At 38.2% G+C, this 15,781-nt stretch overlaps 1 protein-coding gene across 2 annotated transcripts in view; it reads left to right on the plus strand.

Annotated features, from left to right (window-relative positions):
• Pbx3 (PBX homeobox 3) overlaps positions 1 to 15,781 on the plus strand; it is a 193,375-nt gene that overhangs the window by 58,113 nt on the left and 119,481 nt on the right. The window lies entirely within an intron of this gene.

Genomic DNA, 15,781 nt, shown 5'->3' on the forward strand with positions numbered 1-15,781 from the left:
GAAAAGCACTTTGCTCCTTTCCCACTTCTCCATTGCTTCTTCACTCATCTTACAGACATTAGGAGCTGTGGCATATCATGCAGTATATTCTTTTGACCAAACAACTTTACTTAAAAATGTTCATTGTGTAGTGTGTTAGTGGTGAGGTTCAAGGCCCCTAGCTTCTGGTACACCATCAATGTTGGACCCTCACTGAATCTCCTCTCAGATACCCTGCTGTTGCCCCAGTCATGGAGAGCCTGTGCCTATCTAGACTATTGTTTTTTCTATTTTGAGTCTCATGGTAAGACAATGGGTAGCAGGAAGCGTTTCTGTGTCCCTCCCACCAGGTGCCAATTCCACGGGTGCTTGTAAATAATAATTCAGAGGCTTAATGTTAATTACAAACTGTTTGGTCTATGGCTCAGGCATATTGCTAGCTAGCCATTACATCTTAAATTAGCCCATTTCTATTAAGCTATGTGCTGCCATGTGGCCATGGCATTACCAGTCTGCTGGCATCTTGTTGCTCCTTGGGTAGCTCGATTGTGTCTGCCCTGACTCCACCCTCTTCTCCCTGTATCTCTCTTGGATTTCCTTCCTGGCTCTTATTCTGCCTTACCATAGGCCAAAACAGCTTCTTTATTAACCAATAGTAGCAACACGTATTCACAGCGGGGTACATGTCTTTTAAAAAGAAATTTATTAATATTCAAAGGGGTTCAATTTTTTTTGATGTTTAGAATCTGGAAAATAATGATGAAGAGAACAAACAGTTCCAACAGGGAACATTTAAAAGTTTCTGTGGTAACTTGATTAGAGACAAGTAGACCAATGGACTTTGATGAGACAAAAAGAAACCAAAGCAGGGAATTAGGCAAGTGTGGAAGAGATGTGGGGTCCCGGTGTGAAAACTGCAGCACAATTGCCCTGTTGTGGTGCCTGCTGATCTGTGCTAAGTATCTGTGAGGTGTGCTGGATTCACAAGACCCTTCCTTTCTGTTGTTTCCCCATGCTCTGTCAGTTCTGATGTCGGGCAGTCTGCCTTTGGAAGACAGAACAGCTATTATAATGAAATGGTGTGCTGGGGCATGGGACTTCCAATACTGTTCCTAATCCTGCAAGGCTACGGGAACTCTCCAAGTCTTGGGTGCATTTAAGTCTACTCCTAGGCCTTCTCAGTTTGTGAAGAAGGTTACAGATCTTTCTCCATAATACAAGGATCTATTATACTAGAAGCCTATACGTTTGATTCAGTTTGACTAATGATTTTTGTCTCTTCCCCCATCCTGTTTATTGCTTACTACAAAATGAAAATCCCTCTAAATGCCTGCTCTCAGCATTGCTTCTGTGGCCCTGCTATAGTTATGTGACAACAGTGGTGACTGTCATTGTCTGTGCCTGTTGGTGGCCCAGTCAAAAGTGCAGTGCCTTAGTCATTTAATTCTCACTATTCGCTCAGTGCTTCAGGTCGCTGATCCTCAAACTTTTTGTTTTTAATGGACTTTCCATGGGACCATTAAGGATTACTGAGAATCCCAGAGAGCCTTTGTGAACACTGATTGTATCTGATGGTATTGGCTACATTAGAAAAAAAAATTACTAGTTAATTCTAAAGTAATAGTAGGAAAACAATCACACGTTGATATAAATAACATTTAAAAAATGGAAAACAGTATTTTTCAAAATATAAATTTAGTTAGAAGAATGAAATTGTTTTATGTTTTTTTGCAAATTTCTTTAATGTCTGTCTTCCGTAGCTTTGTTCTCATATCTGTCTACATTTTGTTCTATTATGATATTATAGTTCATATGGCATCCTATGGTGTTCATTGCATACGTGAGCAATTGAGAGCAAAAAGGGCAATCTGAGTCTTCATAATATTATGAAATACACTTCAGGTTGACCTTGCAGACCTGAAGTGGCCCTCAGGAGGTGCCCTCAGGAGGTGGACACCAGGAGCCACTTTGCCACACTGGGAAAGCACTGGTTAGGAAGTGTTCCTTCATCCCTTCTGTTTTTGCTAGACTGTGCTCGTCAGGAGTACCTGATCTTCTCTCAACCGCAGCGTTCTATGGCATCACCCGTGATTGCATTATCTCCAAGTTCAGTGTAGCTTCCCTTAGTTTTGGCATCTAATATGGAGATTTTTCCTAGAAGAACCTGGAAATGTATTTAATTTTGCATTGGAAAACACTTTCTAAATGATAGCTGTGGGTAGCAGTTTTTAGTCAGCTAAGTTCTTGCACAGTATTTTTGAAAGAGAAAGGCAAATAGCATTAATATTAACTTATTTTCATAGTCAGTACATTATTTTCAGGAAAAGCAGTTGGAATTGAATGTAGTACAGAGAATGCAGTGTAGTTATTTGCAGTTTTCATTGCTCATTTTCTTCACATATATAGGATTATTTATTTGTAAAAAAATTCCTTATTTTATGATGCAGATTATTTAAAGTGTGTAGTTTTGGACTGGTGAGATGGCTCATTGTGTAAAGGTGCTTGCTTTCAAGCCCAATGCCCTGAGTTCAGTCCCCCTGCATTATAGAAGATTGACTCCTGTAAGTTGTATACACACACACACACACACACACACACAAATAAATGTAAAAAAAATGTACAGTGACGATAGCCTGTCTGGAATGTTCACCAATTAATGTTGGGTCATTAGAGATGAGGGGATTTTTTTACATTGAAAATGTATCTTAAGAATGCTGCAGAAGCATGATAGTAACATCAGTACTAAGTCCTTAGGCAATTCAACTTCCTGTGTGAAGACCTGACTAGAAGAGATTATTCTGTCCCTCAGAAATTATGAGCACAATCCCAACATAACAAATTATACTGTGCACAAAAATGTATTTGAGTGAGGTATTGATTGATCACTGTGAAATGAGGTTGTTGGGGTATATGAAACTTTTTTATTTTAATTTTTGATTGTGAAATATGTAAAAAAACAGTTATCTATATTCCTGTTAAGTTTAATGAATATTGATATTTTGCTATATCTGCTCTAGATATTTATTTATTTCTTAAATACTTTGTTATAAGCTGGGACTGGTGGTGTAGATCTGCAATTTCAAATATTTGGGAGGCTAAGGCAGGGGGTTTGCAAGTTCAAAGCCTGCCTGGGAAATTTAGACCACATTTCAAAATTAAAAATTAAAGAAAGGTCTAGGGTACACCAGTAGTAGAGTGCTTGCTTGGCATTCATAGACTCAATTTCTAATATTGTAAACAAAAAACCACCAAGAATGATAGTAAAAGACAAAAATAATAAGAAAGACCCAAATTACATGTGGTTGAGGTATTCCCTTCAGAGCTTCCCTGCTCATACGAAGGAGTTCCTGTCCTACAGTTGGTACACGATCTTTTCATGTGCACTTCAAGTGTTTCCATATTGTACTTACAGCAGTTTAGCTTTGATATAAACTAATATATATAAAACATATACATTGTGTAATTTTTTTATAGCCGGTTCTTTGTACTCACCCTTTCCCCCAAGAATACTCAGTTTGATATCTGTGGGTTAATTTCACTTGTTTTAACTGCTCTGTAGTGGTCCCCTGTGCAAATGGGCTTCATAGTCATTGTCCTGTTAAGAATGTATAATTCTTTCAGGCCTTTTGCTATAATAGATATACTTGGGGCTGGGAGGTAGCTCGGTTGGTAGACTGCTTGCCTAGAATATACTCCAGCTCTAGTACTGCATAAAGTGAGCATGGTGGTGCACACTGGTAACCCCAGAACCCTGGAGGTAGAGGTAGGAAGATCAGAAGTACAAGGGCATCCCTGGCTACATAGTGAGCTCTAGACCAGCTTGGGATACATAACACTTTGACTTAAAAACAAACAAACATGGGCTAGAGAGATGGCTTGGTGGTTGGGACCTGAGCCCATACAAGGAGGCTCACAACCATCTATAACTCCAGTTCCAGAGTATTTGATACCCTCTTCTGACCTCTGTAGACACCAGCCACACAAATGGTGACATACATACATGCAGGAAAAACACTCATGCAAATAAATTCTAAACAAACTCCACAGGTGCTCCCAAACAAACAAAAATAAATATATTCGTACCGCAATTGGTTTTTTTTTTTTTTTTTTTTTTTTTTTTTTTGTAACTTGACATAAGAGAACCTCAATTGAGAAATGTCTACATAAGATTTATCTGTAGGCAAGTTTGGGGGGTATTTTCTTGATTGATGATTGATGTGGGCGGGTCCAGCTCACTGTGGGCAGGCAGTGCTACCTTCAGGCAGGTGGCCCTGGGTTATATAAAAGCAGACTGAGAGTGCCACGAGGAGCAAGGCAGTAAGAAGCACTCCTTATGGCCTCTGCTTGAGTCCCTGTCTTCAGGTTCCTGGCTTGAGTTCCTGCCCTGACTTTTTCATAATGGACTACAACTGCAAGCTGAAATAACCCGTTTACAGCCCAAGTTGCTTTTGGTCACAGTGTTTATCACTGCAGCAGAACCTAACTAGAACAATATTCTTGACAGTATAGAAGAATGTCTAGAAATAGGTTATGGAATATAATATCCAGTGTTCCCAGGTTGCTTTTCAGAGTGGTTGGACATCACCATTAACACTGATATTGTTTGGTACAGAACATTGTTTTGGAATTACTTATTTTTCAAGAACCAGAAGCCTAATCCATCTCCTTTCCTATGTCCTTATTTTAAACTCAACTTAGTCCTCTATATCCTTAAGTGCTAGATATAGTTGTCAATAGTTTCAAAATTTTAACTTTGCTGACTATAAGTAACTTGTATTTTGTTTTAATTTTTTTTTGTGGGGGAGCACTTTTGATGTTAGGGATTTTGGGGGTTATTAATAAACTGACAAAAAATATATACAGAAGTAATTTTGTTAAATATATTTATATTCACTGGCAATGATTTTAGTTTTTGACCCTCCAAATGTAAGTTGTGTGAGATGTGTCTTGCCTTCTGACATCAAGACATGACATCATCACCACTCACTTGAGAAACAACAGCAAATTACAAAAGTCTCTAAGTCAGTTTATGATTTTGTGTTGGGCACATTCATAGCTGGCCTGGGATACATGTGGCTCATAGATTGTATAACATAGACAAAGTTTTCTGAATTTCAGAGTAATTAATAGTTTATGTAGTCTGTCAAACACATACATGTATGCTTACTGCTTATTTATTTAGAAGAATTAGCAGTTTATTAAGAGTGCATTTCCAGGGGTGGGGGTCAGAGCCAGGAAGGCAGTTAGAAATCAGTGGCTCTGTAGTTCATAAACTAATTGTGAGCAATCCAAACCTTCATGTTTAGGATAAGACTAAACCTCAGTCAGTGGAGAGAGTAATCATAACAAAGCCTGTAATGGGATAAATGTGTGAACATTGCAGAGGTCATCACCATCTTCAGGGTGCTCCAAGCCAGTTAGAAATTTTACTGGTCGGTCACTTAAATATAAGGTTAGAAATAAATTTGATCTATGACCAGTCAGCTGCAAAAACAGCTCAAGCCTTGGTTAGTATTAGGTTGTATCAGACCAGACACAGTGACTTTGGGCAATAGTGAAACAACTTATTCATAATAGGAAGTTATTGACCACAAGATTTTCCCCTCAGGTTAAAAGTTTTACGATATATTTAGAATATTCAGTGTATTCAGCTTATTAGAAAGTAAAAGGAACCAGAAAGTTCTAAACATGCAGATGGCTATGTTTGCCTGTATTTCTATTAAAGTATTTCAACCCTTTAACTGGAGGTGAAAATCGGGAAGGTAAGTCTCCTTCTTTGTTCTAGGGTAAGTAGAACACATGCTTCCTGCAGCCCCCTTGATCAGTGAGAAATGCCTTATATCAAAACCACATGGGGAGCATGCAGCTCTAGGTGATCCCCTGAGGACTGTTTTTGATTGGAGCTGGGAGTTGGGTACTGAAAGAAGAGGGAGACAGACAGGTTGTTTTAAAGAATTCTCAGCAGACCAAAGGCTTATTTGGAGCTGTGCTACAACATTTTTCATGTAGAAAATGCAGCTTTATCAATTTTAAAGGTGTAAGGCCATTCATTGCATGACTAAAACAATGCATTTTCACTTTGAAACTTTGGTGTGCGCCTTTTTGCATTTCATTAGTTCATGGGCCAGGGATTTCATTTATGCACATGCTTGTCAGTCTTCTTTTTCAGGATTGTGTCCTGAAAAATAGGTCATTTCATCTGGTTCCTTAAGTCCATGCGGCTGGCATAGCCTGTGACAAACAGTGGTCAAGTGTGTAGACAACAACAGGAGAGAAATTAAACTTGATGATCTAACTTAGAATTACTTTGATACATATGCCATGTTGATGATTCTGTTTATGACTGCAGATCTGGATGGGTAACTCAGCATTTACTTTTCTAGTCAAGGGCTGCTTAAATTTTTGTGCCTTTGAGGTTTTGGTGTAATTTAGTTAAAAGGCTTGTTACAGCAGATGACCATGCACAAATTTTAATACTGCAGCCGTTTTCTCTGCAGTTTACCTCTGGAAGCCAAACAGTCTGTATGTTTCAGACATCAGCTGCACAGCAGAAATATTTGTGTTATTTTGAGAGGAACACAATAATAGTTTAAAGAAGATTCTAATGGGAGAATTACTGTGCCCTGGTTTGAGGAGTGGTGTGGTACTGGTGCTGCTCTGTGGCAGTGGAGCCCCAGATGCCTGGCCAAGCATCCCTTACCGACATCTGGAACCAGCTGCAATACATCACTGTCAAAAGTGCTTTCTATACATATCTGCATTTACACATTAGTTACCCACGCAGCACTCATCAAAAAAGCTGAGCAATCTTGACATGGTGTCCCTTGTGGAACTGCAAAGGTGAACGGAAGTTGGGAGGCAGTGTCTCGCGTCACTGTCTGCTGAGCTCTTATAACAAGAAGCCTGATTAAAAGTGAAAGGAAAAATTTATCAGTTGCTGCAGCTCTGTAGACTTCAGGATAATTTCTACTTATAAAAGGGGTATTTTTATAATGTAAAACATGAAATATAGTATGAACATTCACCTGGTTTTGTTTAGAAACTAGAGAAATATGTCTTAACTTTAAGTTGAAAAGAGAAAGCAATTGCTTTGTATGTATGTTTATTAGATTTTTCTGTTATGTAATTTCTTTTATATTTCTTTTTTTTTTTAATTGAAGTGCTGGGGACTGAATCTAGGGTTTCAGGCTTCCTAGGCAAACACTCTGTTGGTCATCTGTATTCTTAGCTCTTTATTTTTAAAGAAAACTCAAGTTTGGAATTAACTGTGAAGAATTATAGATAAAACATTAATAATATTTGGGTAATGAAGTTTTAAAAATAAATCTGTTTATTTATTTATTTGTTTGTTTATTGTTTTTTTTTTTTTTGAGACAGGGTTTCTCTGTGTAACAGTCCTGGCTGTCCTGGTACTCACTCTATAGACTAGACTGGTCTTGAACTCTCAGAGATCCGCCTGCCTCTGTCTCCTAAGTGCTGGCATTAAAGGCGTGCACCACCCCCCCCAGCCAAAATTTCATTTAATTTTTTTGTATATGAATGTTTTGCCTGCATGTATGTGTACCACATTTATATGTACCATATTTATATCTGATGTCTGTGGAGGTCAGAAGAGGGCATTGGATCCTTTGGAACTGTAGTTACAGATAGTTGTGAGCTGCCATGTAAGTGCTGGGAATTGAACCCATGTTCCTACCTTGGAAGATCAGCTGGTGCCAAATTTCTTTGTGTTCATTGGGGTAGCAATGTTTGCACTTATTCATTTTCAAAGAGGTGAATGATAAAAAAGGAGAAGTAGTTACTTATAGGTGGTTTGTTTGCATATGAATGTGGATTTGAAAATGAAATGTGTTTTGACAGAAAATAAACAAAGTTTTTATACAAAGAACCATCCAGGCGCCTTTGCTATCCTCTTAAACTAACACTAATTAGTACTAATGATGGCGTTTGCTATGGTCCTCAGGTCCTAGACATTTTTTCTGCCCTGTGTGTGTTGTCTCAGGCAGACTGAATGAAATGTCACTTCCCTCATCTCGCAGAAAGAGACCTGCTTGACAGGTCAGCCTTCTTGTCCAGATCCATTGCTTTGGGCTTCCAGCCTAGAAATCTGACTCTAAAACTCACAGTATTTGTATGATTAACCTTTATTACAAAAGTTTTCAATACACAAAGCAGAGAATACTGTGACCTTCTCATCACCAGCTTTAACCACCTATATTTTATATTTGCTTCGTATCTTACAATTTTTCTTGCTTGAATATTTGCTCTGAGACACCAAGCCATTTCATCCTTAAATACTTAGTATGTATTACAAATGACATATTCCCTAAGCCAGTTTCACTACCACATCTTGCCAAGTTAACAAAACTTCAACTAGTATCACCTTCTTAATTTCTAATATGTGAAGCCTGTTTAGATTTGTTGATTGCCTAAAATATGTGTTTTCTGGGGGAGTTATGAATTGTTTGAATCAGGTTCCAAGCAGAAGCACTCCTGTGTTTGGTTGTGATGACTGTTGAGTGTCACAAACAAGAATGCTTCCACTTCTTTCTTTCTGCCCCTCTGTTTCCACATGCCATTAAAGAACTCAGAATCACTATCCTATTGAATGCACCATAGTTTAGATTTTAGACCATAATTTGCTAATTATTTCCCCATGGTATTTTTTTCTAAGTATTGATTAGATTTATGTTTTTTATTATATTCATCAAACTGCCTATGATGTTTGGTTGTCTTTTTGTAAAAACAGTAAACTAACACTATGTAGTACTAATGATGATGTTTGCTTAATAGTACATTTATTCCTCAGTTTTCCATCTCAGAGTTTTACCATACATGGATGGTCAGTACTTGAATTAACTGAATTTCTTAGGAATTGAAATATGGCAATTTCCAATTTCTTCCTGCATTTGTTAGTCAGGACTTTTTTGTTTGTTTGTTTGGTTGGTTTTTCGAGACAGGGTTTCTCTATGTAAACAGTCCTTGGCTGCCCTGGAACTCACCCTGTAGACCAGTCTGGCCTCAAACTCACAGAGATCTGCCTACTTCTGCCTCCTGAGTGCTGGGATTTAAGGCGTGTGCACCATCACCACCTTTAATAGTTAAGGCGATGGACTAGAACTTTTTTGTTTTTTAAAGCCAATGTCTCACTGTGTAGCAATGGGTAGGTTGGATCTCACTGTTGACTAGGCTGGCCTTGAGCTCACAGAAATCAGATTTCCTTCCTAAGTACTGGGATTAAAGGCATACACCATTATGCCAACCTTGCTAGAATAAAAAAAAATTCTTATTTAAGAATTTTATATGTGTAGGGGCTGGAGAGATGGCTTAGTAGATAAGAGCATTGTTCCAGAGGTTCTGAGTTCAATTCCCAGCCAACCACATGGTGGCTCACAACCATCTATAATGGGATCTGATGCTGTATTCTGTCATGCAGGTGTCCATGCAGATAATGCCACTCATATACATAAATAAATAAATCTTAAAAAGTTTTTTAGAAAAGAGAATTCCATGTGTGTCTACAGTATGATTTGATTATACCCATCATTCACTCCCTGCTTCTAACTTCTTCTGTTGTCAGAACTCTGACCTTATTCCATTCACTAGGACCGTTTGGTTATGCTGAAACAACAGTTCATCATCATAGACTATGTAACTCTGCCTTGAATTATCAATTTTCAGAGTGATGCATTATACCGCAGCAGTCTCCAGTGATATTCACAACAGGTCATTTGTTTCCTGTTTTTCTTTTCTGTTTGATTGGAGTCTTCCTTTGAAAAAGAGATTGAGAGAGAGTGAGTTGTGTGTTTAGTCAGATGTGGGCATTGTCCTTTTGATTCTGAAATTATACCATGTTTGTCTAATGGGGTCCCTTTCACACTAGCTCCTGTGTCCCTTTGACAAGATTCCATTATTAGCTTTTATAGTTGCTTGCTTTCTGCTATAACAAACTATGCTAGGCTCACCTTGGATTGCCTGAACCAGACTTGCAACTGACCTGAGAACCACAAAGATCTGTGGTTTCTTTTATTAAGGAAAGATATATAAAGACCATACTATGGGCCTTAAATGTACTTACTGTTATTACTAAAGGTATTTACCCTTATTACTGTAATTCCTGCAATAAAAAATTATTACTACTTTTATTTTCTGAAAAAAGACAAATATAGTTCACATTGATAGTTATAATTCCAAGTTAAGATTACAAAATTTGTCTATTAGATTTTATACTTTTGTCCCTTTTCTGTTAAAAATTTGATTCCTAACAAAATTACTGTCTTTATCTACTTTGTACTATATTGTATCTAAGATGGCTTCAATATAACTATAGACTGTCATTGGAAGTTAAATTTTGCTTTGTAGCTTTTTGTGGTAAGATACGTAGACTGTTTATATCTTGTTGATGATGTACAAGCTACTGTATTCTGAGGTCTTAATAGCTATATCACTGTTTTCAGTTTTTTAAAAAATAATCAGGATTGTTTTCTTACATAGGAGGAGCTTGAAAGGTAGCATCCCTGTCTCCGTAGTTCTTCTCAGAACATTTGCCCAGGATCTTTTTCCTTTTGGGTGTGTTCTCATCATGGGTTCTGCAGTCTGTGCTTGTGAGGGCTCCTGGGACTTCTCCTGCTCTGCTCAGCTCTTCACTTTGGTGTGCTCATCATCTCTTGCTACCTTCTTTTGTAAAATTGTCATCTCTAGTTTTGTTCTCTGGTTGTACTGCCTGTTTTTTGTGAGAGAGTTAATGAGATTAGAGAAAGCTTCATACTGTTATGTTGTCCCAGGATCAGCATAACTGTAGCTACCATGTATGTTAACCCTGATATTCCAGCTATACATTGACCTAAAGAATGTAACTTTGAGATTTAAGGTTTCTTGGAAGCTTCCTATTGAAATATGATCAGGAGAAGGAAAAAGTAGGTAGTTAATACAGAATTTCTACTATGTAAAAAATTATGTACACCACTGTGAATTTATACTGCCCTAGTTCTATGAGCTAGGAAACTTAAGGATAAATAATTAATAATAACTGCCTTGCCTGAGTTCACAGCTCGCAAATGCAGAGCAGGTTCAACTGAGGTATTTCATTTGAAGTCTGGTCTTTCCTGTTTCTGTTTACCTTCCTGTTCATTCTCTAGGACATTTTTGTGATGTGGCTTCTCTCAAAGGTGATTTGGAGAGTACTTTAAAACAAAAAGTTCTGGGTTGAGGGCAAAAGACACAAATCAACCTTTTCTAAGTACAGATTAGTACTTAGTATAGCATCTTTACACAAGGTGTAAAGGGGTTTTGTGAACCAATAGTGTAAAATATAGAGAATAATGATGACATACATTGATAATTAAAGATGAAAGAATTAGAACTCTGGCTGCCGTAGAATACACATTAATCCCAGGTGTTCAGGAAAGACCAGAATGACACTGTGTGACTCGAGTGTGATCTTCATGCTTTCCACACTTATCTGTGCTAAATCAGAACACTTGTGTCTCATGCCACCTCTTCTCATCTTACCATTGCCCCATGAAGCAGTGTTGTGTGTAACAGGTCTAGGTCCATAGTTGCTAGAGCTAAGGCTTGTGTGGGAATGTTGATCAAAAGAAAATAAGGCAAATGACTTCCTCTTCTAGTCCATCTCTATTTGTGAAGACAGAATGAAATAGGCCAGTTTCAGCAGAGAAGTGATGGTGTCGTGACAGTTTGTTTTTGCTCAGCCTAACTTTTTACGATACTGACATAAGTAAGATGTATTAGCATACTTGTACAGTTCATGCCTTTAGAGTGGGTATTTTACAACTTTTAGCATATTCACAGGGTCATGTCCTTATCACAAATCTGCATTTTATAAATCTTTATCATTCCTAAATGGAATCCCATACTCATCAGTAGTCACTATCCATCTTCTCTTAGTCCTCCTTTCCAAACGGTCCTAGGCAATCACTACTTCATTGTCTCTGTGGAGTTGCCTGATCCTGCCATTTCATATCATTGCGCTCATACAGTGTGTGGTCTTTCTGTTGGCTTCCTTTGCTTGGCACAATGTTTTCATAGTTCATGTTAAAGCTTCTTTTCATCACATAGTAATTTTCTGTTGGTTGATACTTATTCTTTTTTACCACTTGATGGGTATTTGGATCAGTATTTATGCATACTTTTTGTGTGGACACATTTTCAGTTTTCTAAATAGAATTTCTGGGTCTTATGAGGGCTTTAATGCTTAATCTCCAATAAGTGGACACATGTTTTCCAAAATGACTGTGTCATTTTGTATTTCTATCTGTACCACATGAAGGTTCTAATTTCAGTTTAACTGTAACAGCATCATCAAATGGATAAATGTTGCTTGCTTTTTCTGAGTCAAATATTCTTCTATTGCATGTGCAGCAGTGTGTCTAGCTGACAAGTATGCTGCCTTCAAAGACCATGCAATTAAATGCCAAGGCAGTCAGTAAATAAAATAACATCATCATGCAAAGTGTGAGACGCTGACTAGGCCATAGGAGGCTTGAGAGAGAGAGGTCTAGGAAGGTTTCTCTTAGAGAAAGCAAAGGAGAGGTTTGAACTGAAACTGAGAAATGTAGCTGGAGAGGTGGGAATAAAACCTCTCACAAAGTTTAACTTTCCCACACTTAAAAAAAAGATTTATTTTCATTTTTAATTATATGTGTTTCTGTACACAAGAGTGCAGTGCCTGCGTGGGTCAGAAGGGGATGTCAGATCTTTTGGAGCTATAGTTTCAGGAGGTTGTGAGGCCCCTGATCTGTGCTGGCAACTGAGTTATGGTCCTCTGTAAAAGCAGTATGTGTTCTTAACTGCTGAGCCATCTCTCTAGCCCCGATTTTCACACATTTAAAAAGTATATTGTTGGTGGGATACTAAGACCTACTTTTAATCTATTGCTTTTTACTTAGATTGCTTTTTACATCAATTGCTTTTACTCAAATTTTTTTTAAACTATTTTATGTGTATGAGTGTTTTGCCTACATGTGCATCATATGCATGTCTGGTATCCGCGTAGGTCAAAAGATGGTATAGGATCCGCTGCAGTTTCACAGTTGTGAGATGCCATGTGAGTGCTAGGAATCAAACCTGGGTCCTCTGCAAGAGCAACAAGTGCTCTGAACTGCTGAGCACACATTTCAGTCCTTGTTTTTAGTGGGTTTTTTTTTGTTTGTTTGTTTTTGTGTAAAATATTTATATCTTTGTGCCTGTTTTCTGTTGGGATTTTTGTGAATGATTTATAGCGGTCTATATATTCCAGATCCAATATAACACTGGAAAAGGATATAAAACACAGTAAAAGACAATACAAATAACTCTAACTTGTGTGTGAATAGATTCAGCCTTACTTAAAATAAGATAAAAATCAGTATCATTTATGGAGTGCTTACTGTATACCAGCCATAATTCTAGGTACTTCACATATATCAATTCATCAAATTTCATTATTTTATTATTTATTTATTTGGTGACAGGGCTTCACTGTGCATCACTGGCTGGCCTGGAACTTGCTGTGTAGATTGGGCTGGCCTTGAACTCACAGAAACTGGTCTGCCTCTGTGTTTCTGAGTGCTGGGACTAAAGATGTGTCCTACTATAGGCTTATGTAATTTTTGACAAGAATGTTTGACATTGGAGTAGAAGTTTTCCTAGATTTGATGTAGGAGGAAGTGGAGCCAGAGAAGTTAAATGATTTCCCAGTGATATATAGCCCATGCCAAGGGCAGAACCCGGGCCATGCAGAGCCCTGGCTCGTGATCACTTCTCTGCTGCTGACTCTCAACAATCAGAAGGAAAACAGGAGACTGGCTTAAAAAAAAAGTCACTCAAATCAACCAATTTCAAAAAGTGTGACAGTGTCAGCCCGGCCATTTACAGGTGTTCTACCCCTGTAATCCCAACACTCAGGAGGCTGAGGCAGTAAGATCACAAGGCTCAGGCCTGCTTGGGCTATACAGGGAGAGCTTCTCTTAAACAAACAGAAATTAACAAATTGAAAATAGTCGCTGGTGGTAATGTAAATTGTTAGGGCCTTTTTTTTTTTTTTTTTTTTTTTTTTTGGTTTTTTTCGAGACAGGGTTTCTCTGTGTAGCTTTGCGCCTTTCCTGGAACTCACTTGGTAGCCCAGGCTGGCCTCGAACTCACAGAGATCCGCCAGGCTCTGCCTCCCGAGTGCTGGGATTAAAGGCGTGCGCCACCACCGCCTGGCTAATTAGGGCCTTTCTTTTAGGGGAGCTCAGCAACATCTAGCAAAATGTTAGCTGCATATAACCTTTGATCTGAAGTTTAGCCTTCATAACCTGTTGCACCCGAGAAATGTTAATGTTTGTGAAGATATTTGTAGCATTTGTCATAAGAGTGGAAAATTGGCAGTATTTTAAATGTTCTTTAGCTGGGAGCTGGCTAAATAAATGATAGTGTTCCTAATCATTATGATGGTGAGCCTAAGGCAAGGAGGTGCTGCACACACCAGTACAAAACCAGTTTCCAGAATATGCTTAGTCAGAAAGTTAAGACATGAAATACACAGACATTACATGTGTATTCATCAGGAACAAAGCAGGAGAATGATCATCAATAAAGAAGGCACCTTCAGAGGTATACATAGTGTCCATGTGACACTATTGGTCTTTGCCAGTACCTGCATGCACGTAGACAAACATGCTTACACATATACCCATAAATACAATTTGGAAAAGTGGATTGTACTTAAATTCAGAAAATTTGTGACTCACTCAAGTCAATAGAGTGAGTAAGGTAAAGTCTTATATAGGTCACTTCAATTAGAATGAGATTCAAAAGAAAGAAAGCTGTGTATAGTGGTATATACCTTAATCCTAGCTCTCAGGAGGCTGAGACAGAAGGATCAAGAGTTTGAAGCCAGCCTAAGCTATATAACCAAAGCTCATTTCAGCAAAACAAAACAAACATAATGTGGTGGTTGAATAGGGGGTAATGTGTATTTGCATTTGCCCTTTCTCTTCAGGTCAAACTTCAGTGTGGTTGAATGCATTGATGGGAAATACACACTGGACATTCTTGAAGTAGAGCAGGTGCTCAGCTAGTGAAAACTTTATTGTTGATTCTTTGTTTGCCAGAAGATGAGATTGAGAATAGTTCTTGGGAAATGGGATTATAGAAAGTGAAGGAAAGATCGGAATTGGAGGCAAGCACTACTTACCACTTAGATGTGAACAGCAGTTGTGCTAGTGAAGTAACTTCTTCACAGGGGATGCTAGCGAGATTTAATGTGGGCCAAGGAGAGACAAAACCCCAGATTTATGGAGAGGTTACAAGCTGGGAAGCCAGAGAGCATGTAAGTTCTGCTGAGTCTGGGTAGTTGAATTTTGGATGACAGTAGACCATCAGAGTCTGCTGTACAGACAATAAGAAGTGAAAGAATAAGGACAGGGAGAAAAAGAGATAAGGCTGCTGTGTGATGCTTAGATGTTCTAAGACCTTCCCAGTGGCCTTCCCGTGTTTGGAACTGAGCTAATAAACTCCTGACATCTCATGCATTTACACTCCATTTTGAAGTATTTTGCTAGCATAAAATTCCTAGTGTAAAGCAAAGGCTTTACAGTATTCTGTAATCTGTCAATTGTGTGGTGCTCGTATCTGGGCTGTGGGGAGCAGTTTGGACAGCGGGCCATTTAGATGACTCTGTAAATAAGATCGTCAGCAGACGGATTGTTTTTATGCTTTTTGTGTTCACAGGTCTGGCCTTTGGTCTTTTATCTTAAGTACTTAAGAAAATACTGAAGATAAATAATTGACACTTGTCTTCTATTATGCTGGTTTTAAA

Source organism: Peromyscus leucopus, chromosome 4 (assembly GCF_004664715.2).
Source record: "Peromyscus leucopus breed LL Stock chromosome 4, UCI_PerLeu_2.1, whole genome shotgun sequence".
Lineage (NCBI taxonomy): Eukaryota > Metazoa > Chordata > Mammalia > Rodentia > Cricetidae > Peromyscus > Peromyscus leucopus.